This window comes from Gopherus flavomarginatus, unplaced genomic scaffold, assembly GCF_025201925.1.
Source record: "Gopherus flavomarginatus isolate rGopFla2 unplaced genomic scaffold, rGopFla2.mat.asm mat_scaffold_43_arrow_ctg1, whole genome shotgun sequence".
NCBI classification, from domain to species: Eukaryota; Metazoa; Chordata; order Testudines; family Testudinidae; genus Gopherus; species Gopherus flavomarginatus.
The window spans coordinates 2,895,857-2,923,787 of NW_026115085.1; the positions used below are offsets into that span (position 1 = coordinate 2,895,857).

Genomic DNA, 27,931 nt, shown 5'->3' on the forward strand with positions numbered 1-27,931 from the left:
ATCACCCCAATAGGCCAGTAACATACATACTACTAGAGACCCTCCTCTGCTGCAGAACACTTTGGGAACAGAGCACAGGAGCAGCATCACACAATGTCAAATATCTCCTCTTTACTCAAGTAAAACTGGGGTTAGGTCCAGCATAATGAACAGAAGCTTCCTACCCCCAGCCTTCTCTCAAACCCTGAGCCTTCTCTACCCAAACCAGAATGTGCTTGGGGTGTAACAAGCAGGCGGCTGGAGTCAGAGCTGCCAGTCCAGGGTTACTTATCATACAGACACTCAGTGCGTCCTTGAACGCTGGCTGGGAGTATCCAGACAGGGGAGCTCCAGCAGCAGAACACTGAATCTCACCCAGGATTACAGATGACACAACTCCTCGCCGATCTGGATTGCACCCCAGCATGTGAAAATGGCCTAGGTTGGTAGTGACATTTCTTGAGACATGGAGAGTCTTGCTCCCATATCACCAGGTGTAATAAAAATAACAGGAAAGGCCAAATATGGAAAACTGATTGTTCAGCTTGCTTTTGACCTGCATCATATTTTGCAAGTATATTCCAAATAAGGAAATTAACGTGCAACGTATGTGTCATTGTTTGTGGTTTTAAGCTGTAAAAGGCTTGTGTGATTTTTAGCTCAGGAACAGTATTCCAATAGCTGTCGCCCCCTGCGTGCTTGTAACCAAGAAAAGAGCCTCAGGCTGAGCTGATTCAAATATTAATCCTGTGGTCGTTTTCCACAACAGCCTCAATAGGTCCCTGTGATGGAATGTAAGGCTACATCTAGACTACCCACCGTATCGGCGGGTTAAAATCGATTGCTCGGGGATCGATATATGGCGTCTCATCTAGACGCCATATATCGATCCCCGAGCGCGCTTATATCGATTCCGGAACAACACCAACCCCAACGGAGTTGCTGATTTGACAGGGGGAGCCGCGGACATCGATTCCGCGTGGTGAGGATGGGTGAGTAATCCGATCTTAGATATTCGACTTCAGTTACGTTATTCACGTAGCTGAATTTGCGTATCTAAGATCGATTTCCCCCCGTAGTGTAGACCAGCCCTTAATGTCTTCACACCTTCCCCCTGCAGGAGAATGGCTGTTTGACCAGCTGTTTGCCTTGCTGTCTCTGAGGAACTGGTCTGTGGGTGTTCCCCAGAACTGTAACTTTTTCAGTAATATCATACTGTAAAATCTCACAATTTTCCATACAGTGTTACTACACATTTTAACAGGAGGATAATATTCAGTAGGTTATGTGTTTTCTAATGATACCTCACAAGCCATACTGGGTACAAAATTGATCATAATTTTCTAGAAGAGTGAACACAGGGGTACAGATTGACACAGTGTCTGTGTGTGTGTTCCCAGCAGATATGTGGGTATTTCAATCCCTCATAAGCACAATGTTTGGCATCTTCAAGGACCTGGGGAACTGGTCCTGGGAATTCACTAGTTTAGCAAGTGTGAGACTGCATGAAATTGTGAGACACTTTGGTATTAATAATAAAATAATATAATCTGATAAAATTGCAATGAATCATGCTAGGTATGCCATGTAAAGTGTCAGTGAAAATGTTATGATTTGCCAAGTATGATAATTTTGTTTCTATGTTTCTATCACCTTTGTATTGTGAGTTACAGATATGTAAGGTATATCTGTATTTCCAGACTTGTGCAGTTTTTCTGGGTGACACCCCCAGACATATTGGCATCAACATTGCCTAGCATGTTTGATGGCCCATTGAGGGTCATCAGCTGTACAATGAACCTATGGACCAAGGGGATACACCTATTGAGTCAGCAAGACATGCCGGGGTTTGCCTGTGTAATGAAACCTCCAAAGCTTTTCCATGCCATGTGCTGTGAAGCTTGTGTTTGGGACACAGGAAGTACAAGCCACATGGCAAAAGGAATATAAAGCGCAGCTGCATCATCTCCATCTTGTCTTCAATCCCCCTTCCTACCTCTGGAGCAACTTCTCTACAAACTGAACCCTGGAACAAAGGACTGAATGACCCATCCAAGCTGTGGATACGTTCCAGACAGACTTTCAAGCCAGCAACTCACCAATACTGCTAAGAACCTGATATATCCATTTTGGAATGTATCTGACTGCTTTTCCATTTAAATTCTTTCTGTCTTTCTTTCTTTTAAACCTTTAGTTTAGATGCTAAAGAATTGTCTGGAAGGATGGAATTTAACTTCATTCTTTCATTTGTTCTTTCTTCTAAACATTTAGTTTAATTGCTAAAGGATTGGCTGGCAGCATGGTATTTTGGATGAGATCCAAACCTGGGTAATGTGGCTAACCTTCTACCCACCCACTTCCTGGATCCAATTAGGATCACTCTCCTGCTGCCCTCTGGCCATGCTGTATCACAGTGAGCAGAGTTTTTAAATAACCTCTCACTGTACGGGACCTAGTTCCTGATTAGGAGTCAGAGAACTGTCATGCAATAAAGGGGGCCGTGTGATTTCTTTTTTCAGAGTCTCGTTAACCAGTGTGTGGGATCAGAAGCACAGTTTGTGACTGGTCAGTGAGTTTAACTTCAGTGTTAACCACCAGTATGGGGAGCATCTGCTCTCCCTTTTTCAGCCTGCTCTGACCTTGGCATTTTCAGTGAGGACTGCCCCAGGCACACTAGGTCACACTAAGCACTGAAGATAAATTAACAGAATGTTTTTGATGATCAAGTTGTATGAAATCAACTGAACTCCTTTTTTTTCTTTCATCTGAGCGGAGTTTCTGGTTTTCCAACGTGATATGATCTCCCAGCTGGAACAAGGGGAAGAGCCATGGGTCCCAGAGCTCCAGGGTTCAGAGGAAAGAGAGATCCTGAGATCTCCCCGCACAGATGAGGAAACATTAAACCAACTCAGAATCTGTAAGTGCCTGAAGGAAACATCTAGGATGCCCTACAAAGCTCTTGGGAAGTCTCTCAGTTCATTATTGTCCATAGCAGGGGTCGCATCCGCAGGGTAAATATAGCTCAAGGCTTCCTATAGATGCTAGCAGACACCGGGCAGTAGATTTCTCCCTTCCCCCTGTGAAGTTGGATGGGATGTGAAGGCTGAATTGATCCCCTCCTCTCTCCTGTTGCGGGGAGCTGAGTTCCTGATTTTTATTTGTCCTCTCTCCAGCACTTGTTTTGGTTTGGCCTTCCCCTTTCCATCCCTGTTTGAGGTTTCTGTCTCTATCACAGCAGGTGATGCAATGATGTGTGAGGTTCAGCACAGACCAGAAAAAGAGCAGGGAAACCAGCCAGGGGAGAAAATGGATAAATTTATTTCCTGTCAGGGAACTCAGAAGGGCCTTAAGGAAACCAGAATACAGCAGGAAATCTGCAGGGAAAAGCAAAAAAAATACATGTGCTGAGTGTGGGAAAAACCACTTACAGATCAGGCCTTTCTCAACATCAGAGAATCCACACAGGGGAGAGGCCCTATCATAGAATCCTAGATTATAATGGTTGGAAAGGACCTCAAGCGATCATCTAGTCCAACCCCCTGCTCAAAGCAGAACCAATTCCCAAACGGTTCCCTCAAGGATTGAACTTACAACCCTGGTTTTAGTAGGCCAATGCTCAAACCACTGAGCTATCCTCTCCCTCCTGACTGCAGTGAGTGCGGGAAAACTTTCAGTCGCAGCTCACACCTTATTCGGCATCAGAGAATCCACACACAGGAGGGGTCCTATGAATGCAGTGAGTGCGGGAAAACCTTCAATCGCAGCTCTCACCTTATTCAGCATCAGAGAATCCACACGAGCAAGAAGCCCCGCGAATGCCATCAGCAGGCCTGCACAACTCGTAAAGTGGTGATGTAGAGAAATCTCTGTATTAACTATCTCTATAAATCTTTATAACCTTGCATTGTGTTATTTTGTATTAAGTATCTTTATCTTTATGACATTGCATCCGGCATGATGTTATTTTGTAATTCATATGACTTGGCATTGTGCCTCTCTATTTTCATACAACTTTGTATTAGATCCCTATATAGAGAATTGGTAGAAAACTTTGTATCAAATGTTATAGCCCCTAAGGATAGTATAGTTAAAGTAAAAGAAAACATGTGCCTTTTTGCTAGAAGTAGAATAAGATCTTCCCCCGCACTCTGTAATCAATTGCTCTATTGACTGAATGAGGTGTGAATGAGTGAGGCTTGGAAGACACCCACCTCCAGACAGCTACAACAGTTGAAGAGGGAATGGGAGCCAGAGCAAAGGACAATACAACTTGTCAAGTGGGCCCAATAAAGAAGAGCAGACATATTGATGGCCTCAGGGATTAGAAGCAAGCACCTTCTTTAGAAAACACCCTCTTTGAGCAGCATTGGGACAACACCCAGAGAAAAGCAGCACAAAGACCAACGGACCCAGACCCAGATTTTGAATCTGGTCTAGATTTGCATAAGAGGGAAGCTGCTATAAATGCGAGGTGTCTTGCAGAAGGACCCCGGATCTCGTCTTGTCACCATCGGACCATCGATTTGGATAGGTAGAAGTCCGGCTCCACCCCTCCCCCATCTAACTCACCTGGCCAGTGCAGTTAAGGGGAGCAACTAGTTGGTAACAACAGCAAGACGGAGTGTGTTTATGTCTGTGTGTGCGCGTGAATGCATGACTGTGATATATATCTCATGTGCATATCATAGAGTATTAATTGATACCTGTATTACTAATAAATGTGGCATTTTGCCTTAATCCCCCTGAAAAGTTCCTGTACAGTACTTTGAGTAAAACAGCGAGGGCCACAATACTCCAAAGAAAACAGCTGAGGACCGAAACCCCCCGGCCCTGCGGAAACACCCCCCACTCAGGACCTCCCAGCCTGGCGGAAACACCCCGCCCAGCCCTGCAGAAACAAACCCTCCTTCCCCAGCGCCGCCCCACCAAAACAGCTGTGGGTCAAAAAGGAAGGTTGGTGGTGGGGAGGTGTTACTTGATGTTAAATCAACCAGGGACTCCCAGCCAAAGAGGTGGCTGGGAGCCCTCAGGGTCAAATTAAAGGGCCTGGGGCTCTGACGACTGGGGGAACCCGGAGCTTTTCAGGGCTGGGGCAGGGATTTAAAGGTCCCAGAGCTCCTGCTGCTGAGGGGAGCCTGAGCCCTTGAAATCCCAGCCTCACTCCATCCCCTGGAGCTGCCGCCAGGATTCAAAGGGCTCTGTGCTGCCTGCAGCCACAGGGATCCCTGAGCCCTTTAAATCTCAGCTGCTGCCGGGATTCAAAGGGCTCTGGGCTGCCCGTGGCGGTGGGGAGACCTGAGACCTTTAAACCTCAGCTGCGGCCGGGAATCTCTGCGAGCAGCCCAGAGCCCTTTGAATCCCGGCCGTGGCTGGCAGGCCGGCTTTAGGAAGTGCGGGGCCCCGCAGGGATGACTGGGGAAAAAAAAGCCTTTCAGTTCTTAACAACCGGTTCCCTATAAAAAGTTCTGCCACAGTATGTATTTTTTGTACCAGTAGGGTTACCATACGTCCGTATTTTCCTCCCAGATGGCGATTTAAGAACCAAAAAGCCTGACATGTCCGGGAAAGTACAGATGTATGTTAACCCTACCTAAAAGTTCTTTTTTAAAAAGATGGGTCTGAACTAGAAATGAGCTCTGCCACTCCCTTAGGGTGTGCTAGGGTGCACATGTGTGGGTCCCAGCTGCTCCCTGCCCATCTCATTGAAGCAGGTGTGCAGGGTTACTTCCCTCGGAACTGCAGGGCACCAGTGAACATGGGGCTGACTGGAGGTGGGGGAGGGGGAGGATGCGAGAGGTAGGGTCTGGCTGCAGGCTGGGCAAGGGGTGTGGGGCAGGCTGGAGACAAGAGGTGTGGGGTGGGCTGGCTGGCTTCAGGCAGGGCCACAGGGAGGGTGCTGCATGGGTTGGCAGGGCTGGAGACAAAGGAGTGTGGGACTGGCTGGCTTCAGGCAGCGGGGTGCGGCAGGGGTTGGCTGGAGACGTGTTGGTGCAGGGCTGAAGGCAAGGCAGGGGGTACGGGGTTGGCTGGAGACAGGGCAGGGGGTGCAGGGCTGCTGCGGGCAGGGCAGGCAGTGTGGCAGGGGCTGGCTGGAGACAGGGAAGGGGGTGCAGGGCTGGCTGGAGACAGGGGTTGGTGCAGGGCTGAAGGCAAGGCAGGGGGTGTGGGGCTGGCTGGAGATGGGCAGGCTGCAGGCAGGAACTGGTGCAAGCAGGGCAGGAGGTGCGGGGCTGGTGCGGGCACAGGGTGCAGCAGGGGCTGGCTGGGGATGGGCTGGCTGCAGGCAGGGCAGGGGGTGCAGGTACAGGGGGTACAGCCCATCCTCTATGGTGAGTGCCTCCTTCTCCTCCTCCTCCTCCCCCCTCTCCCACTAGGGTAGCAGCAGCAGCCTGGGGCTTGGGGGCTATTTCAAGGGCCCGAGGCGCCCCTGCTTCCACTGCCCCAGCTCTGTAAATAGCCGCGGGAACCCTGGGGAAGCGGCGGGGCTCCAGTGGCTATTTAAAGGGCCGGGGAGGTAGAAGCAATGGGAGTCCTGGACTTTTTAAATAGCCCCCAGAGCCCCGCAGCCATACCCCAGGGCTCCAGCAGCAGGGCTCTAGTGGCAATTTAAAGGGCCTGGGCTTCCAGCCCCTGCTGGGAGCCCCAGGCCTTTTAAATTGCCCCCTGGGGAAACTGGGCCACCCTGGTACAGCGCACTGGCTTTTGCTGGTACTGGGGCTTGGGTGCGGGGTCCTCTTAGGAGCGAGGCCGATTCAAGGGAATTGGTTAAATTGGCCTAAAGCCGGCCCTGGTGGCTGGGATTTAAAGAGCTCTGAGCTCTCCGCCCGCCTGCCCAGAGCCCTATAAATCCTGGCTGCGGCTGAGATTTAAAGAGCTCTGGGCTCCCTGCGGCTGCGGGCAGCTCAGAACCTTTTGAATCCCGGCCGTGGCTGAACTTTAAAGGGGTTTGGATTCCCCGCGGCTACGGGCAGCCCAGAGCCCTTTGATTCCCGGCTGCAGGACGCACAGTGAGACTTCACGGGCCGCAAGTTGCCCGTGGGCCGTATGTTGTACAGGCCTGGCATGGAGGGGCAAAATAGGTAAGAAATTTCCGTGGCCTGTCACTAGCAAATAGTAGCCACCATGGATCCTGCCAGAGGTGGCTACATCTTAGCACTGTGGGAAGCAACCCTTCACAGAGACCATTTGTCTTGTGGTTTGGGATACTTCTCAAGACATGCTGCACTCAGAGTGACCACCTCATCCTGTGCCAGCTGGAGAAAAGAAAAGGGGCCAGCCAACTCTCCCACTACCAGCTGCGAACCACTGATCCCCAAACAGGGGGAGGCCTCTGGCTTTGATGTGTATTAAATATCAGGCTGGTCTCTTTCTTTGGCAAATATCTAACAGAGCTAAAAGAGGGAACAAATGATCCTCAAAGGAGAGGGGAAAGACAATCACTGGGAAATGTAATCCCCTGCAACATCCAGAATGGAGAGCGACTCAGGGCAACAGGTTCCCCCGAAGGAAGAAGTTTTTGGGATTTAGAAACATAAGGAACAGCACAAAACTTGAGAGGATTGTTAGTTGACATTTGATAATGACACAGAGGGAAAACCTGAGCTTTCAGATCAGTGTTCAGAAATGAAAGACAAAGGGTGGAAATCAGAGATTTTGGATCCATTTTGCAAATTATAGAGAGGAAAGTGGAAAATCAGAGAGATTTTATATCAGTTGTTGATAGGAGGTAAAATCTGAGTGTTTCACATGAATACTTGGTAAATGAATAAAGAGGAAATGGGCAACATTTGCAAACATTTTGTGTTCAATAATCTGAGAAAAGGTGTAAATCAGAGACAGGAAAATCTCAGGGCATATTCAATTAGAAATAGACAACTAGAGAGAAGTGGGGCAAATGTTTAGGTTATTTTATTTGAATCTTTGAGATTTGCAAAGAAATTGTGTCACAAACTGCATATTTGATAACATGAGAGGAAAACACCAAGATCTGAGGGGAGAGAGTCACTTTCCTGTCAGGGCCCAGTGCTCCCTCCCCCTCCCCCTCCCCCTCCGGGGTCTCTCACTCACTGGGGGCTCCAGGCGGGGCTGGTGCGGTCAGAGCCTGGGGCTGCCTAGGGGGCAGGTCCCAGCTGGAGAAAGCCCCCCCCCCCACCCCGGCCAGGATAGGAATGTGCTACTGGTAGCAGCCTGGGGCTGGACCCTCTCTATGGGGGACACTTGCTCCCCCCTCCCCTTCCTGGCCCTTCCCACGCCCTGTTGCCAGCAGAGAGTGGCCCCCCCAGCCCAACCCAGAGGTGTCCCTGTCTCAGGCCCCCCCCAGCCTCTGCCCAGTTCAGAAATCACTCGGGGGAACCATTTCCCACCTACACAAGGACAAATCACTGCAGGTGAAAATGGGGAGAAACACCCCAAACCTGAGATCTGAACTGGCCATTGGCAAAGGGGAGAGAAAATGGGGCACAATGGGGGGAGGGGAACAGGGAACTTCTCAGGGGTTTGAGGGAAGGGGGTGTCAGCCTGGATGTTGCTTGTTGCTCTCTAGGGAGAAAGGGGGCAGGACAGGAGAGGAGGGAGATCTCCACGGAGGGGGCAGTGGTAATTCCGAGGGGATCTCAGCCCTCCCTTTTTCTCCCCGCTCCTCAGGGGTCACCTGCTCTTCTCCCCTCGCCCCCCGGCCATGTCTCGGCTGCACAGACATTTTCCATCCATCCCTTTCCCAGGTCTCCCCCCTCCGCAGCCCCTGCCCGACCCCACGCAGGGGCTGCTAGGTGTAATGCATGTTCAGTAGGGATTTCTCCCCTACTAATGCTGGGGTGTCCTTCTCCTATAGGTTAGTCTACTAATGATCTCATCTTGGTGCCATGTGTGTCAGTTCATTGCCATGGCACTCGTGTGCTTAGACATCTGAGGATGCTCTACAGAAAAGCTCCTTGAGTGAGGTGATCCACAGGGAGTAGCTCAAAGCTCCAAAGTGCCTGGCCGGGGCAGGACATTGGCACAGCAAGGGCGGGGTGTGGCAGTGACATCACAAAGGCCTTTTGCAGGACCTCACACTATTGGTCAAAGACTATTGGTGAGCAGGTGGTGACCTCACAGAGAGATCCTGACATCAGTCAGGGGCCAGGGGCTAGGGAAACCTCAGAGACCCCTGTGGCTTTGCTTCAGCAAGTCTCCTTCTCCAGGTCTCTGTCTGAGGACTGAGAGAGTATTCGGGTTCACGGACGTGAGCGCCAGGAGAAACCTCTTTCCAGTTTTCTCCTTTCCTTGTAGTGATTTTACTAGAAAACAGACGTCCCTGTTTAGAAGGTAAGAGCCTCCTGGAGGTGTGAAACCTGTTCAGTCTGATCCATCTGGTGAGAGTTGAATTCTAGGCATGGAAAACATGAGCTTAAGGAGGCAGAATTTTATTCCGCACCTGGGATTTTGTCCCTTAGAATCATGGGGACATTAGGGTTTGTCCTTTGTGTTTCACCTTTTCCTCCATCCACCTGTCCCTCCCTCCTTTCTCTTCATCTCTTCTTTTGTCCTTTCTCCTGTTCCCCTCCCAACACCAGGACGAGTGTGTGCGTGTGTGTTGCGGGGGAGTGCTCTGCAGCTCTCACTGTGGGAGTTCCACCCAAAAATGTGAGGCTGAAATAGTGCTCAGGCAGTCAGGGCTGGATTAACCTTTTGTTGGCCCTGGCACCAAACATATTTGGGGGCCCCAGTGTAGTCACTGTGGGCTCCGAGTGTGGGCCTGGTGGGGCAGTGCCATTGGTGCCTTCGTATACCCGGTACTGAACCTCAGAGACATTTTTCATTTTGATCACACACCTCTCCATGACTATATGCATTGCCATACACAGCTCCCTCAGCCCGCGGGTTTTCTTATTGAGCTGTACACCCATGTGGGTTTACCAGTGTCCACAGTGAGCAGAACTTTCATAGTGACCAAGGAAACTCCCCACAGATTTATCTCTTTCCTCATTCAGACCTTCTCTAGCCACGTCTCCAGTACCCCCCATGTCACCAGTCACTGCATGTGGTCCTAGTCTCAGCTCAAAGTCCTAAAGCCAGCAGACACCTGATCAGTTCTGACAGATCCCTCCCTCAGCCCCCATCCTGCCATGTGAGCAAGCCACCTGCAAACACCATTTCCCCAAAGTGAGGACTTAGCCCTTGGGAATCTGAAGACACCAGCGTCTCTCCCTCTGCTCCCATCTACATGCTAGTCTGCTACCTGGTCACCACCACCTCTCCCCATACTTGTTTCCTTTCTACTTTGGACATGCTCCCAACCAGCTGGAAGCTCCCTCTGCAAGCCTGACCTGCTCCCGCCTTCCCTGCTCCCCCGACATTCCTTTCCTACTGGTGACCTCTGTTCCTTGAGGTTAACTCCAGTGTCTTTAGGAGCTCTAGCTTAATGGCCCCAGGAGTCATAGAGCCACTTGTAGTTTCTCTAGCTACAGCCATGGGGCAACTGCCAGAGGCCAGCCTTAGACAGCTGCAGCTACTAGCCGCAGGAGCGGAGGCAATGCCAAGGCTGAGCATGCTTGAACCTTGCAAGGGCAGCACTAGGGACTCTAAATCCTCAGCACTGGCCCTAGGCAGCTGCAGACTCTGGAGTTAGGCACTTTCCTCCTCTAGGTTCCTGCATGGTTACAGAACTGCAGTAAAGTGGAACAATTATCAGCTTCTGTGATTGGAAGATGTCTGGATCCATCTAATAAGACCGTCCTACATAAATGAGGAAAGTTGAGGTGCCTTTATTATTCTTTTGTTCCATTCTTTGTTTCTATGGGGAATTTGCCAGTGCAATATCACTGTCTTCCTTTTAAACAAACAAAACTAAAAAAAAAAAGTGTAATGGCTGTTGAAAATAGCAATTCCAGCCCTCGTTAGCACTGTGAAGACCCCAACGTTTGTTGCTCAATTTTCTCCTACTTTTTCTACAGTAAATGACAGTGGATCAGCATATTTGATTTGGGAGAAATGAAGTAACAGCTGCCCAAATTGAGCTTGAGCACTCCTGATTTTGAGGTGTTCAGATCTGGAAGGCAGGGGCTAGATTCCCTTTATGAATATTAGATACATCTGGAAAGGAAAAGTCAATTTCTATTTTCATGGCTCAGAAGTGGAAATCCTCCTGTCCTGTATCTGAAGCTGTCCAGGTCCAGTAGAGCCTCCCCTTCCTTACTTACCATTTTACCTTCTGGTGGGATCCACATACCTCCCTTGCCCAGCTTCAGATAGAGAGGGGCCCTGTCCAGTTAGTCCACCCAGTTCCATCTTTGGGAGCTGCCACGCGAGGTCACACCAGCATCCCTAAGCCTGTCTAGGGAAGTCTTCTGAGGGTGCTACCTGGGCCAAAGCCTTCTACTCCTTGATCACACGTCCTCCCTATTCACAGGTGGCACCCCCTTCTAACAGCCAGCCAGCCCCCCAGCCCCAGCAAGCTGCAGCACATGGAGTCTCACAGCTTCCCCCCTCCCTTTCCTGTTGATAGCAGTCAAGGGAATGCTGGGAAATGTTCCTTCTCTGCTCCAAGGCAGGGAGCTGGTCAAGGAACTACAGCTCCCAGGGCCCTATGGGGTCTCAGCTCCCCTACTGAATATCCAGGCTGCTCTGAGGCTCCCTTTCTGCAGAGGGGAGGAAGTTACTGTTACAGGTCCCTTCAGAGCTTGGGCCTAGCACTATGGCACCATGTCAAATCCAGTACTGCTCCCAACTCTACCCAGCTCTGCTGCTGGCAGGATCCCTTCCTATTCTTTTTGTTTCTTGCCTCCCCTCCAAGGAGAAGCTCTGCATTGTTCCTGTGTGGGGAATTGAACCCAGGCTGTCTGGGTGAAAGCTAAGAATCCTAACCACTAGACCACATGGGACTTCCATAACACGTTTACATGTTCATATTCAATAACACAATTAAACGTAGCCATTCAAAGTAGCCATTTAAAAGAAGCCATTCAAAAAACTTCAAAAACAGACTTCAAAGAGAAATTGCAGAGTTACAACTGATCTGCAAACTTAACACCATTAATTTGAGCTTGAAGAGGGACTGGGGGTGACTGGCTCACTACAAAAGCAATTTTCCCTCTCTTGGTATTGACACCTCCCTGTCAATTACTTGGAGAGAGCCATATGCACCCTGACTGAATTAGCCTTCAACACTGGTTCTCCCCTTGTATGGTAACTCCCTTTACATCATGTTCCAATATATATTTATACCTCTATCTACAATTTTCACTCCATGCATCTGAAGAAGAGGGCTTTTTACCCACGAATGCTTGTGTCCAAATAAATCTGTTAGTTCTTAAGGTGTCACCGGACTCCTCGTTGTTTTTGTGAAATAAAAGCAAAATGCACTCTAAGCTGATCTTAACCCTTTCAATGTCCTTACAAACTTAGATGCTTCTCACCACAGGCCGGCTGGTGGCTTTTCAGCCAGGCTCTCCGCTTTCGTCAGCGCTTCAGTTGCTTGGTGTGGGGGTGTCTGTAGATGTAGGTGGACGAGAGAGAAAAAGCATGGCAAATGTCTCTGCTTTTATCATGTCCTTTCTTCCCTCTTGGCTTTGCTCCCCCTTCAGAGTCAGGTGAGCATCACTGCGTCTCTCCAAGCAAGTCTGAGCAATTCCCCTGGGGTGTTCTCTTGCAGGTAAGTGATTGCACTGTAGCTCCCTTGCTGAACAATGGCTGTTGGTGGGTTGTTTGACACCCTGTCCGGGTGTTGGTTACTTTCCTTGCTGTTGTCACTGGGGAGCTAATATTTGGCTGACTCCCCCACCTTACAGCATAGTGATAACCACACTGCACAATTCTCATAACTTCATATGCATGAATGGTAAACATCTATGGGTAGAGAAATGACTTTCAGCAGATCATATCCTTTCCCCTGATACCTTACAAGGCATGCTCTGTATATAAGATCACGATTATATGAAAATGAGGAATATGGGGTTACAGCACACTCCCCCAAAGGTACAGAATGTCACACTGAGATTCTATTTTCATTTGTTATGTAACAGCATTAAAGAGATCCAGTGACTGACCAATGGCATTTTCAAGTGCTAAAATGGCAAGCGCTGTTGGTCTCTCATTGGCCATCAGCGACTGAAGATACGGTTTAATGAGCCAGAGCTTCAAGGCGAGGGTGGCTCTGTCCACTGCCTTCCGTTGCGCTGCTGGGCACCAAGTCCCTGGCGGTCAATATGTGAAGCTGGGAGAAGAGAGTGGGGTGGCAAGCGGTGGCAGAACTTTTGCCACCAGGGTCTAGCTGTCTAACTTCCTCTTCGTACTGCTGGGCCCCCGTTGCCTTCAGGTAACACAGGAACTAAGGCAGGAATAGGGTGAGGAAGCAAGTAAAGCCGAGCAAGGAAGGCAAAAGTTAATCTTATCTTCATGGGCAGCTCGCAATGACGTCCTTTTTCTGTGCCACAGCTGACAACAACATCCCAGACAGAAAAGTAACAGGCCAAAAAGAAACCTAGCAGATGCTGAAACAGTTCAGTTGGGAGCGTGCAAGACTAACAGGCTCTTCTATCCTCCTTTATGCATGGGCGGGATGTTTTCTGAGAGTGCAGCAGTTACTTTAACTGCCACGAGTCCCTCATTTCAGGCTATGCAGCAGGAAAAGACAGCATGGGCTTCTGCACCGAGTTGGCCCACCTGACCTTTCATTCTTCTCTTGCTCTTTGTCAGCAAGGAGAAGAAAAAGAAGCGCTCCCTCAAGCTGGAGTCACACGGGCGTGGTAAGGACGACTTCCTGAGTGCTGGCTCCAGTCCTCTGCCCTGCCAGCTGACCTATCGAGGGGCTACCACCACATTCTCTAGATTTGTCCATCGGTCTGTGCCAGAGTGAGCAACAACCCAGTAGGTGGAGTTTCTGTAGTGTAGTGGTTATCACATTTGCCTAACACGCAAAAGGTCCCTGGTTCAAAACCAGGCAGAAACATGCTGGCTTTCTTTTCCCAGATTCCCTTGTTATTCAGAAAGGGCACTCCTCCTATTGGCCTGTCCCTGGGATAACTCCAACCCCTGCATGACAGAGGATGCTGACAGCAGTGGAGAAAGCACCTTGGTGTCAGGCTGGAGAACCTAGAGTAGTTAGGCCAGTCACCATTTGGAGGCTTGTGGCTTGGCCACCTCTGCTGTTGGAGGTTGGCCTATAGAGGCTCTCACTTCCTGCTGGGCTCCTTTGCGTGACTGGCCAAAGGAGGAAGTGAGGCAGGAATGGGGCAATAGAGGAAAGTTGAGCTGAGGAAGGCAGGGAAGAAGCTGTGCGGTTAAGTGGGGTTAGTAGAGCACCACCCTTCATTCTGCAAAGCCTGGGGAGGTGTGGTTGGCTGCTGGGAGGTAGAATCCTGTGCCTGCCTCTTGGCTTCCCAGGAGTGGCTACTTGCAGCCCAGGAGAAGAAGGGAGGTTCTGGGTGAAAGGAAAACAAGCAAAGCTGAGTCCAAGTGGAGAATGGCGGCTCCTTTATGGCCAACCTGGGGGCATGACTGATGGTTTTAGAGGTGGAGGCTGGGCTGGCTGTGAGCAACTGGGATCCAGGAAACCCCCACCTGCCCTTCTGAGGGCTGAACCCATGGAGGTGCGGTTGGCTGCTGAGAGACAGACCCCTGTGGCTGCCTGTTGGCATCCCAGGGATGGCTACTTGCAGCCCAGGAGAAGCGGGGTTCTGGGGGGAAGGAAAAGCAGCAATGGTGAGGCTGAGTGGGCTCCTTTCTGGCCGAGATGGTGGACTGTGGTGAGTCTGGGAGTTGCCTGTAAGCCATAAGTGGACGTAGTGCAGTGAAAACTGCTGCTCCATTCTGGCCGACCTGGGGGCGCCATGGATGACTTGGGAATGGGGGCAGGGCGCTGGCTGTGAGCAAATGGGATCCAGGAAGCCCCAGCCTGCCCCTCCAGGGGCCGAGTCTTCTTCTCTCCTGCCATGGGGAGCCCGACCTTAAGCCTGCCCAGCATGTGCAGCAGCTCGAGCATTAAGCCTTCCTGTGTGCATAACTGAACTACGCCCTAGTGTAATAAGGTGTAAAGTTTAGATTGTGAATTTATCTTTAATTTCCATGGTAATTTACTTTGATCTTTTATTCCTACCACTTATAATCCTTAAAACTCCATCTTTCTGTAGTTAATAAATCTGTTTTATGCTCTACTTAAACTGGTGTATTTTGCTTGAAGTTCTTGGGAAATCTCAGCTCCATTACAAGGCTGGTTCATGTACTATTCACAGTGAGGGAGGGGTGGACCCTGTGTAATAAACTCACACTGATCAGGCTTCTGATTAAGGCAAGATGGTATGATCCAGGGGTGCAAGGCTGCAGAGCTGTAGGGGGGGCGACTTTCTATCATTAGTGTTATGAGTGGCTGCAGAAGCATTCATGTAATTCAGTTGGCTGTGTCCCTACCTACGGATATCTGTGTAAGTGCAATATCTGCCAGAGATTCACAGCTTGTCTCAGCATCACATGTGTGAGAGGGAGCCCAGGTGGTGGGACAAAGGGCTCAGGGGTGCCACTGTTCAGTTGCATCCCATAGATCCCATCACAGACTTTCAACAACCACAGCGGGTGCTCACTGAGACAGAGAGAGAGATGCCACAATAGTGATATCCAGTGCCAGCAGACATCAAACTATCAGAAATTCTGTGAACAGAGAAGACCCTGCTAGTGGAAAATGGCTTGTGAGGTATCATTAGAAAATGCATAACCTACTGAATATTATCCTCCTGTTAAAATGTGTAGTAACACTGTATGGAAAATTGTGAGATTTTACAGTATGATATTACTGAAAAAGTTACAGTTCTGGGGAACACCCACAGACCAGTTCCTCAGAGACAGCAAGGCAAACAGCTGGTCAAACAGCCCTTCTCCTGCAGGGGGAAGGTGTGAAGACATTAAGGGCTGGTCTACACTACGGGGGGAAATCGATCTTAGATACGCAAATTCAGCTACGTGAATAACGTAACTGAAGTCGAATATCTAAGATCGGATTACTCACCCATCCTCACCGCGCGGGATCGATGTCCGCGGATCCCCCTGTCAAATCAGCAACTCCGTTGGGGTCGGTGTTGTTCCGGAATCGATATAAGCGCGCTCGGGGATCGATATATGGCGTCTAGATGAGACGCCATATATCGATCCCCGAGCAATCGATTTTAACCCGCCGATACGGTGGGTAGTCTAGATGTAGCCTTACATTCCATCACAGGGACCTATTGAGGCTGTTGTGGAAAACGACCACAGGATTAATATTTGAATCAGCTCAGCCTGAGGCTCTTTTCTTGGTTACAAGCACGCAGGGGGTGACAGCTATTGGAATACTGTTCCTGAGCTAAAAATCACACAAGCCTTTTACAGCTTAAAACCACAAACAATGACACATACGTTGCACGTTAATTTCCTTATTTGGAATATACTGCAAAATATGATGCAGGTCAAAAGCAAGCTGAACAATCAGTTTTCCATATTTGGCCTTTCCTGTTATTTTTATTACACCTGGTGATATGGGAGCAAGACTCTCCATGTCTCAAGAAATGTCACTACCAACCTAGGCCATTTTCACATGCTGGGGTGCAATCCAGATCGGCGAGGAGTTGTGTCATCTGTAATCCTGGGTGAGATTCAGTGTTCTGCTGCTGGAGCTCCCCTGTCTGGATACTCCCAGCCAGCGTTCAAGGACGCACTGAGTGTCTGTATGATAAGTAACCCTGGACTGGCAGCTCTGACTCCAGCCGCCTGCTTGTTACACCCCAAGCACATTCTGGTTTGGGTAGAGAAGGCTCAGGGTTTGAGAGAAGGCTGGGGGTAGGAAGCTTCTGTTCATTATGCTGGACCTAACCCCAGTTTTACTAGAGTAAAGAGGAGATATCTGACATTGTGTGATGCTGCTCCTGTGCTCTGTTCCCAAAGTGTTCTGCAGCAGAGGAGGGTCTCTGGTAGTATGTATATTACTGGCCTATTGGGGTGATGCTGAAACAGGACAGGGTACAGATGGCATTGTGGGGGTGGCATGAACCTTCACTCTTCATTTCCCCTTCCAAGAACAGAAGGGACAGGAATCCTTACCCAGCAAGACCATCGTCTCATAGTTCCCCTGCATGACATCTCTGTAGAGGGCTCTCTGAGTGGGGTCCAGCAGAGTCCCCTCTTCCCTGGAGAAATACAGAGCCACCTCCTCGAAGGTCACCGGCCCCTGAAAGAGCAGGAGTCCAATACTCAGTACCTGCTGACCCACTCACAACCCCACTATTCACGGAACAGCAGCACCAGGGAAATGGAAGCTCCGGGAGGCACATGTTAACAGAGTCCCACCCCACCTTGCTTACAGCAGCCAGGAGGCATCAGAGGGTAGAAAGAGAGAACCTTTGTGTCTCCCATCTGACAGACAGAAGCAGGGTCTTCACATTTATCACATAGCTACTAGCCAGAGCTTAATATAGGAGATGGGGCTGTCTCTGGACCCTGATAGTGGCTCCCTGGTAGGAATCCAAGCACTCTCCAAATAAAATATATGGAAGAAAGGGGAAGTCAATCATAAAGAATAGAAGTTAGAAGGTCAGAATTGTAGTGCCCATTAACAAAGGTTTAGAGAAAATAGAGCCTATCAAACTAACGGGATATCCTTATTGGATGAGATCAAAACTTTGGTTGCAGCTAATAGTATTGATGTAATATACCTAAACTTCCGTAAGGGACATGACTTGATTAGCACAATATTTTTACTAAAAAAAACTAGAATGATACAAAATAAACACGGCATACATTAAATAGATTAAAAACTCTGATAGTAAATGGGGAACCATGATCGAGTGGATTTCTTTCTAGCAGGTTCCTGCAGAGATTGGTTCTTGGCCCTGTGCTATTTAACATTCTTATCCATGACTTAGAAGAGAGTACAAAATCATCACTGATAAAGTTTACAGTTGCCACAAAGATTGGGGTTGGTGGTAATTAATGAAATGTCAGTAGATTCAGGCTCCATCGCTGAGAGTCTGGGAAGTTGTCCCAGCCCTGGCTGGAGGGTTATTTCCTGTTCCACAAAGAGGGGAAGTTCCATTCCCAACTCCTGTGCCTTGAAATTAGGACCTATCTGACACTACACCCCCATATTCATCATAGTGGTATGATTATAATATGATTAGGACATAATTATGATCTATTTTGTAGAAGATGCATCATGTGTGGTGTCACTGGAAAAGTTCTGATTTGCTGAATATGATTATCCTATTTGTGTGCACATATCATGTTCGTATCTGAAGTTATGGATATTGACTCTGTATCTGTATTTCAAATGTGCTTACTCTGGGTAACACCCACAATGAGCCTTTCAGGTACAACAGTGAAGAAGCCAGACAGTGCTGATGGCTCAACAAAGACAATGGACTGTGGAAGAGCTTAGCCTTCCTGTGAATGTTTCAGCCAGCCTATGAGTCATGGCTACTATGACTCAGCAGGGCCTGTGACCAGACCACATGACACTAAACTCCATTTTAGTACCTGTATTTTTCCACAAACTGGACTAGGAACTGAGTTTGGAACAAAAGGTTCCCACCATATGGAAAAGCTACATAAGGTGGGGTGTGACATCATCTCTTGGCCTCATTCTCCACACAAGAGAACTTCTGGAAACACCTGAGAAACAAAAACGGATGTGGGGGAAGTGCTGCTCCCAGGATCAAGAGATTTCTAGCTTGTGTATGGAAACTTGGGGGACTGCTTGTACCATCAGTCAGGGTGAGAAATTGCTAATTCAAATTCTATCCATCTAGTATGTTAGGCTTAGTCTGAGTTTTGGTTATTTGCTAAATAATCTGCTTTGATCTGTTTGTTATCACTTATAATCACTTAATCTATCTTTCTGCAGTTAATAAACTTGTTTGATGCTTTATCTTAACCAGCGTATTTTGAGTGAAGTGTCTGGGGAAAATCTCAGCTTGTTGTGCACATCTGTCCCATATCGAGGGGAAGGGGAACTACATTAATGAGCTTGTATTATAGAGATCCCTGTGCACTATAAGATGGTATCATTCTGGATTTATACTACAGCAAGTGTGCAAGGTTGGGGAGTGGGAAATTGGCTCATGTCTTCTATCTGTCCTTGAGTGGCTTAGGTAACACACTCAGGTAGCTTAGTTGGCTGCATGGCGCCACCTGCTGTTGTGTTGGGTGATAACAGGGCCTGGAGAGGCTGGCGAAATCTCCAGCAAAGCAGTGTGAGAAGGGCCAGCCCAGCGTGAGGGTTAGAGGACACAGCAGTTCCCAGAAGCTCCACAAACTGCCTCCTGGGGGTGACAAACCATCACGTCCTATACTACACAAGTCTCAGCAGGTTTGTCACATGCTGTCCCCTCCCTTTCTCCACCCGAGATATTTCCTGCTTCCCACCACCTCTAGCAATTCCCACCCTCTTATGCATTTACTGCTCCTCAACCTCCAAGCAGAGCCCGCCACCCTGATAATCTCTTACCTGAGCCAGCTCCATTGCAGCCATTTCCTTGCCCCTGGGAGGACGAGATGATCTGCAGCGAAACATGGATGTTATTCTCTGGCCTGCCGGGGTGAAAAGGGCAAGGTGTGAGAATTCAGACTAGGCTTTTGCCCATTCCACAAGCCGATTCCCCCCAGCTTTTCCCCTGCTAATGCACATTCTAGGTTCTAGCATACTGTGAAGCACAGAGTGACCTTATTCCAGTACAGGCCTAGCCCCCTCCCACCAGGGTGTAACCCTCTGACACATGGGGAAACCCTCCCATTAACAGTCTCTCTCTTACACATATCAAGTTTGCGGACAACACCAAGCTGGGAGGGGTTGTAAGTGCTTTGGAGGATTGGATTAAAATTCAAAATGATCTGGACAAACGGGAGAAATGATCTGAAGTAAATAGGATCAAATTCAGTAGAGACAAGTGCAAAGTACTCCACGTTGGAAGGAACAATCGGAGGCCAGAGAAGAGCAGAAACAAAGGAGTCACTTTGGGGGATTCTCCCTGTCATTGTCCCCAAGGCAGCTGTCTCAGGTTTACAAAGGTGTTTCATGTTCCAGCCTTTATACAGTCTCTCCTGGGAGTGCCCCTTTCATGGACTGGGCCTAGTTTTAGTTTTTGGTAGTTAACAAGCTTGGTTTATTGTTCATCTAACCAGTATGTGTGGATTGAAGTGTGTTGGAAACTCTGTTTGGGATAACAAGCTGGTGCATGTCATTTTCCGCTGATGAAATGACAGACTTCATATGAGCTTGGGTCGTTCAGTAGCGTGCTGGACAGTGCAAGATGCACATTTCTGGGGGAAAGTTGGGCACTTGAGAATTTGCTGGTTTTCTCCTGAGGTGTAATTCATGAGTGGCTGTCTAGCAGCACTCAATACTGTGTAGCTGGGAGTGAGTTACATGCTGGAGACTGTGTGTATAATTGGCCAAGAGGGGCTGTTCTCGCGGGAAAACAGTGGAAAAGGCACTCCATGCTGGAGGACTGAGGTACAGCTATTTAACAGTCCAGATTGTACTCTGGGTAACATCACAGACACTCATTATGACAGAGCCTCTTACAACACAGAGAAAGTAAATCCATGTCCCAGAAATCGAAGACTCCAGACAGAGGGCAAGTGTCCCTGGCACTGCTTCTTGCTGACAGAGAGGTTCAGAGACAGTGCGAGAATCCTGGGGAAGCTGGGAACAGGAAGCATGGGCTGGCGGGGTTCGGTGGAGAAAGGGAACAGGAAGGGCAGGGATATTACTGAATCCAGGATCTTTGCAGTACTAGATGACAGGATAGCACATAGTGCAGCCCATTGGAAAACACAATCCCAACTATACATACAAAATGATGGGGTCTAAATTAGTTGTTTCCACTCAAGAGAGTGATCTTGGAGTCACTGTGGATAGTTCTCTGAAAACATCCACTCAATGTGCAGCAGCAGTGAAAAAAAGTGAACAATGTAGGAAATAATTAAGAAAGTGATAGATATGACAGAATATCTCATAGATCATATTTGTAAAAACAGCAAATAAATCCATGATACACCCACATCTTGAATACTGCATGCACATGTCACCCCATCTCAAAAATAGAAATATTGGAATTGGAAAAGGTTCAGAAAAGGGCACAGAAAAATGATTAGGGGTATGGGACAGTTATGCCAGACCTAACCCCCAGTTTCACTTGAGCAAACAGGAGATATTTGACACTGTGCAATACGGCTCCTGTGCTCTGTTCCCAAAGTGTTCTGCAGCAGAGGAGGGTCTCTGGTATTATGTGTGTCACTGGCCTATTGGGGTGATGCTGAAACAGGACAGGGTACAGATGGCATTGTGGGGGTGGCGTGAACCTTCACTCTTCATTTCCCCTTCCAAGAACAGAAGGGACAGGAACCCTTACCCAGCGAGGTCACAGTCTCATAGTTCTCCTGCATGACATCCCAGTAGAGGGCTCTCTGAGTGGGGTCCAGCAGAGCCCACTCTTCCCTGGTGAAATACATAGCCATCTCCTTGAAGGTCACCAGCCCCTGAAAGAGTAAGAGTCCAACACTAAGGACTTGCTGCCCCACTCACAGCCCCACTATTTGTGGCAGAGAAGAGTGAATCAAATGGAAGCTCTGGGTGGATCATAGTCAGGAGAGTCCCACCTCGACCTGGCTCAGAGTATCCAGCAAATGCCAGGGTGAGGGGATGAAGAGAGAGCCCCTTATCTCTCCCAGCATATCCATCACCCCCCTACTAGCCACTGACTGATACAGGATCTGGAGCCCCTAGCAGGGTCCAGGGAGAGCTCGCTGGTAGGATGCCCAACACCCTCCTCATTGTGAGGAGTGGGATATGAAGGGAGAGGCAGCTCCAATAAGCCTGACTCATGGGTGTCCCCTTTATATCTCACAGCAGCTGATGGTTAATGAGGTCAGGCTCCAGCACTAGGAGTCTGGTCAGTTTGACTAGCTCCATGTAGGTGGGTTATTTTCTCTCTTCACAAATTAGGGCATTTCCACCTCCAAACCTCCTGGGTCTGTTCCTAGAATCTAGGCCACTTAGTAAATAACTCCCAGCAGGTCTGCCACACCCTGGCCTCCTCCTTTCCCCACGCTGTGAATTTCCTGCCCCGCTCCAACCTCCAAACCAGACTCTGCAAACCTTCCCACCTCTTGGTGTATTTGCTCTCCCTTTCCTCCAGCAGGAACCCACCAGCAACCCCCCGATAATCTCTACCTGGACTGACTCCACTGCAGCCATTTCTCTTCCCTGTCCCACGCCAGGCTGGGATGAGCTGGAGCAAAACATTCTGCAGCCTGTCTGGGGGAGAAGGGCAGTTGTGGGCGTTTCAGAACCGGTTTTAGTTAATTTCACATCACAATTCCCCCAGGCCCTTTCCCTGCAGACAGACACCCTAGATTCTGTCATGCTGGGAAATGCTCAATCTGTTTATTACAATTTAGACCTGGCCCCTCCTGCCAGGCTAAGTCCACAGACACATTTTTAACCTCCCTTCTCTCTCCCCTCACCCCTTCTCTGAACACAAGGCTAGAAAAAGAGCAGAACCAAAGGAGTCACTGTGGGGGATTCCCTCAGACACTGACCCCACGGCAGCCACACCCCAGCAGGGGGAATATGGAGTCAGGAACTGGCTTTTGCTCTGTCTGATCCTTGTTTTGTTCACTGGAAAGTGGTTCTGCCCAGGATGCAGCAATACATGTGTCTGGGTGGACTAGAGAGCTGGAAATCTCTCCCCCACATTCATTTCTCCCACTGCCCCTTTCAGTCTCTCCTTCCCCTGTCCTCTCTCCCTGCCCCTCTGGCTGGGACAGTCCCATTCCTGGGGGCTTTGCTCTCCCATGGCTGGATTTCCTCCTGGCAACCGCTAATGGGAGGAGAAATGAGGTGGTGTTGTTTGTGCAGAGTCACTTTCTTGCCAGACCCTAGGACATTCCCTGAGGTCTTTCAGTTACCTGGAGACTCTGGCTCAGAATTTAGTAGTAACAGGGCCCAGGACTGCCCTAGGGGGCTAGGACCAGCTGCAGAAAGTCATCCCCTGGGCCGGGCAGAGAAGAAGCTTTAATTAAGGTCACTTCCCAGCACAGAGCCCCACTGGGGGAGCAGCAGCTGCCAAGCCTGGTCTCCCAGATCACAATGGAGGCTGCAGCATCTGACCCAGGAAGCTGAACCCCAATATCCTGAGCAGAGAGGGACAGAGTGTATGAGCAGCTTCCCTCCTTTAGCTCTCTGGGGAGAGCAGCTAATGGGAGCCCCTCCTCACAGGGAGAATGGCTGATCTCATTTGACCCACTGTCCATCTGGAATCACTCCTTGTCTTTCCATACAGTGACTCTGGATTAACAACGGTCTCAATGACACCGGATTTCAGAAAGAATGAGTTCAGAACGCTGTGGAAAAGACCATCGTGTGGCAGTGCTGACTCCCTTCCCACCTCCCTCACCCCCGCAGATCTAGGACAAGGACTGGGGGCAAAAATTTTCCAAACGGAACCGAAAGTTCCTGCAGTTTTCAAAAGAGGAGAAAAGTAAATTCTGTGAATTCACACTAACAGTGTTTGCTAAGTGGACAGAAAGTTATCACAGTGACAGGGCACGTGACTGGGGAATGGACTTGGTGACCTGGTGACTAGGAGCCAGGACTCTGGTACAAGTTGACCAGAGAGAAGGATCATGGTTAGCAGCAGCCCCAGACACCCCCTAGTACCCAGAGCCCAGACCCCCCAGCCAGGGGCCCCAGACACCCCCCAGCCAGGATCCCATCAGATATTCCCTGGGACGCAGCCCCCAGAGTCCCTGGCCAGGGACCCCAGATACCCCTCAAAGCCCCACCGGCCAGAGAACCCCCACCACACCATGATTGCCAGGTTGGGAATCCCAAAGGGTTCCCCCACCAAGAGCCCCCAGCAGCCAGGGACCCCCTCAAGGGACCCCCCCCCCACTGGGAACTCAGTCCCTCACTGCCTGCCTAGGAACTTCCCACCCTCCAGAACGATCTACCCTGACATTTGCCTGGGACCCCCTCCTCTGCCCAGTGTGACCCCCTGATGCTTTACAGTGCGACCCATCACTCTGCTTCCCTGGCATGCCCTCATCTAGTGCCAGGGATCCCCTCCCCCAGCTCTGTGCACTGGGCATGGCAACAAAACCAGGAACCAGCTGGGGAAGCACAGACAGAGCCCCTGGCACAGTACCAGGCTCCCTCTAACCCTCTGTCCCGCCTCCCCAAGAGACACCCACCCCCACTGTTCTGCAGCCACCAGGCCCCCAGCGATACCCACCTCCAGGACCCATAGCCTCAGGGATGGGCACATCAGAACCACCACCCCTGAAAACCCCAAACCTCCACAACCCACCAACCTGACTAGGGTACCCCCTGCCCAGCCACCCAGAGGCCTCCCCCTACCACAATGCCCCTTCAGCTGCAATCTCCCCACACAGACACCTTCCCTGCCCCTGCAAGCGTTACCTCACAGAGTGTGAGAAGTGGCTAGAAAGTTAACACCACCTCCTGCTGGCCAGTCACACAGGCAGAGGGAGCCTGGGAGTGCTTCTTTAACAGGAGAATGGAAGGCCTGGAGGGCAAGAAAGATCCACGGGCTGTCACTAGCAAATAATGGCCACCATGGATCCACCCCAGAGGCGGCTGCATCTTAGCACATTGGGAAACAACCCATCATATTCAAATAGAAATAAAACAACTAGAGAGAAGTGGGGCAAATGTTTGGGGTATTTTATATCAATCTTTGAGACACGCAGAGAGAACCCTGTCACAAACGACATTTGATAACATGAGAGAAAACCACCAAGATCGGAGGGGATTTGATGTTGCTATTAAATAACTAGTGGAAAAGGGGGACTGTTGGACTGGATTTTATATGACTGTCCAATACATAAACAGAATGTGATGGTCCCCCCCGGCCACGGGGCAACCATTCACGTGAGCAGCTCAGAGCCCTTTGAGGAGCTGATTTAAGGGCAGGGGGGGATCTGGAAGGCTCCCTGGACAATGGAAGGGGGCCGCAGGGAATTGGGAAATGGGGTCTGGGCAGTCTCCATGGGGATGTGCTCCTCCCTTCCCTTCCCTGCCCTGGCAGAGAACGGGAACCTCATCCCATCCCACTCCAGTGGGAGCCATGTTCTGGGGAATGACCCAGGGCAACAATTTCCCACCCAAACAAGGACAAATCGCTGCAGATAAAATGGGTGGGAAAATCCACCCCCCATCGGAGAGATTTTAAATTGACATTTGAGAAGTATGGAGAGCTTTGGGAAAATCAGAGGCAATTAGAGAGCTGATCATTCCCAGGACCTCCCTGGATTTTATAGCCTGTGATAATGAGAGAGAAAAGGGGAAATCTTGAGAGAATGTGTGTGTGGGAGGAAGTGGCAAAAACAGGGACAGGATCCAGTTAACTCACCTCCCTCCCCCCCCGGGAATGTCCTGGCTGCACAGAGACAGATCTACACCCCCCCCCCCGTGGCCTCCCCCCCCTGCAACTCCGGCTGTCCTTGGACACCTCCGCCCTCACACCAAAGGGGGGGGTCTGCCAGAGCCTCCCCCTGAGAAGTTGGGCAGCAGAGCCCGGGGCCCTTTAGAGGCCCCCCCTGGGTGTCTCCAGCTGCCTGGGCCAGCCCGCCGCATCATTTCCGGCTCTGCGCTCACGTCCCTGTTCTGTGCCGCACCTCTCCAGCCCTGCAGCACCGGACCTGATCACAGGCTCTGGGATGGAGAGAGGGAAACCTCAGCACCTGAAGGTTAATGCAGCCCTGTGTGCAACCCCTGCTAGGGTGATCCGACAGCAAATGTGAAAAATTGGGATGGGGGTGGGGTTAATAGGCACCTATATAAGAAAAAGACCCAAAAATCGGGACATCTAGTCAAGCTAGTCCCTGCTGTTCTCATAAGGGGTCGGCATAGAGAGGGTTTGACTACACTTGCAGCTGTCCAGCGCTGGGAGTTAAAGCTGTCTTCCTACAGCTGTTTAGGGAAAAGCGCTGCAGTGTGGACACACTGACAGCTACCAGCACTCTGTCATGGCCACATTTGCAGCGCTGTTGGGAGTGGTGCATTATGGGCAGCTATCCCAGCATTCAAGTGGCTGCAATGTGCTTTTCAAAAGAGGAGGGTGGGGTGGAGTGTGACACGGAGCGTGGGGGAGACAGAGCGAGTGGATTTTTGGAGCTGACACTGTGTCAGCTCCCTACCTGGCAAGTTCAAGCCTCCTCCCCCACCCCTCTCTCATTCACTAAATGCAAATAGCCGCCTTTGTTTTTTTCCTCACAGACCAGATAAGCCGCTGATCCAAAACAGACCCCCCCCGCCTGTGCCACCCGGCTGCTTCTCTCCTCAAGCAAACACCAGCTGTAGGTGTTCCAAAGGGATCCCCCTGCCTCTGCTCATTCACTGCAAACAGTAACTGTGTTTGGTTTTTAGATAAGCAGCTCTGGGAGCCTTGAGCTCACAAGCAAAGCAAACAGAGGCATCACACCAAAAACAAAGAGCGTTATCTCTACTTAAAAGCATTATGGGAAGGTTCCTGGAGGTCAGTGACAGCGTAGTAAGATTAATCACTGTTTACACTGGCACCCCAGCGCTGCATCACCAGCTCTGTTCTCTTATTCCTCTCGTCGAGGTGGAGCACATGCAGCACTGTAGCCAGGGAGATACAGCGCTGTATGTGCCTTGCCAGTGTGGACGGGGAGTAAGTTACAGCGCTGTAAAGCCACCACCTGCACTGTAACTCTCCAGCGTAGCCAAGGCCTGAGTTGTAGTAATAATAGCAGCCAAGAATCCGGTGGCACCTTATAGACTAACAGACGTATTGGAGCATGAGCTGTCGTGGGTGAATACCCACTTCGTCAGATGCAACAATAGTCCCATATGGGCTAGTGGTCAGGATTCCTGGTTTTCACCCAGGTGGCCTGGGTTCAACTTCTGGTGTGGGAAGAGTGCAGAGCTTTTGCCCAGAGTGGAGGCAGGAAATGAAAGGAACAGGAAGGGATCCTGCCAGCAGTGGAGTTAGACAGTGTAGGGAGGGGACCCCAGAAGTGGGGGTGGGGCAGTGGTTTGGGGGGAGATGAGGGAAGGATCCCAGCAGTGCGGGAAGTTGACAACCTGGAGAGCACAGGCCTGGAACGGGGACATGAAAGAGTGAACGTGTCCCTCTAAACCCATCAACTGCAGACTAGGCAGGCTTGGAAGAATTGTGTATTTGTTGGTAAATGTCAATTTCTGTGTAAACACACAACCCAATGGCAAAATATTTCCATCAATAATCATCAAAATTGACAGATGGGCAAAGTAAGAAACATGCTGCTTGAGAACTTATCATGTTGTAGGAGCAGCAGTGATCTGTATGCTCTGTATAACCTGTATGCTCAAAAGGTCTGTTAAACTCCCCCAGCTTGTGTCCTTTCCCGCTTTGAATGCCTGTGAAGTGGCTTTCCCACTCTCCTTTGGACCTCCTGTGAATGCCCTTCACCCGGCCCATCTGGCCAGTGGTTCGCTGTGTTACATTCTATTGCACCTCAGGGAGACTGATCTTCATTGCACAGTCCATCGCTGCGCTGTGGGACACTTACCTTAAAGGATCCTGACATCTCCGCTGCCAGGCCTGTCCTGGGAGCGTGAGTATGAGTGTGACACCCTCCCCCATCCCTTCTTTTGAGCTTAGCTATCAAGCTAACTAAATGTGCTGCTTTCTGCCAAACTCTGGGGGGGAGGGGACATTATTAGTCCTCTCTAAGCTTACTAACTGACCCAATTTTGGTAACACAAGCAACATTGTTTGATCTGTTATTGTACCAGAGGGGGAGATGGTTGTCTATAAAGGAGGGTGAAGACTAAATGCCTCTGATGAAAACGGGATTTGAATCCATGCAGGCAGAGCATAATGGGGCAGCAGTCCTTTACCTTAACCACTCGGTCACCTCATCTGAGCTGTCTAAAGACGGACAGGAGGAGAAATCTAAGGCCAGCAGAGATAGGGACACTAAG

General features: G+C 49.9%; 1 protein-coding gene and 1 non-coding gene across 2 annotated transcripts in view; one reads left to right on the plus strand and one right to left on the minus strand.

Annotated features, from left to right (window-relative positions):
• The window catches only part of LOC127042431 (zinc finger protein 560-like), an 816,513-nt gene that overhangs the window by 347,294 nt on the left and 441,288 nt on the right, over window positions 1-27,931 (minus strand). The gene's annotated exons all lie outside the window — the stretch shown is intronic.
• On the plus strand, window positions 13,834-13,906 carry TRNAV-AAC (transfer RNA valine (anticodon AAC)). The gene has a single exon. It is a non-coding gene; the product is annotated as a tRNA-Val (tRNA).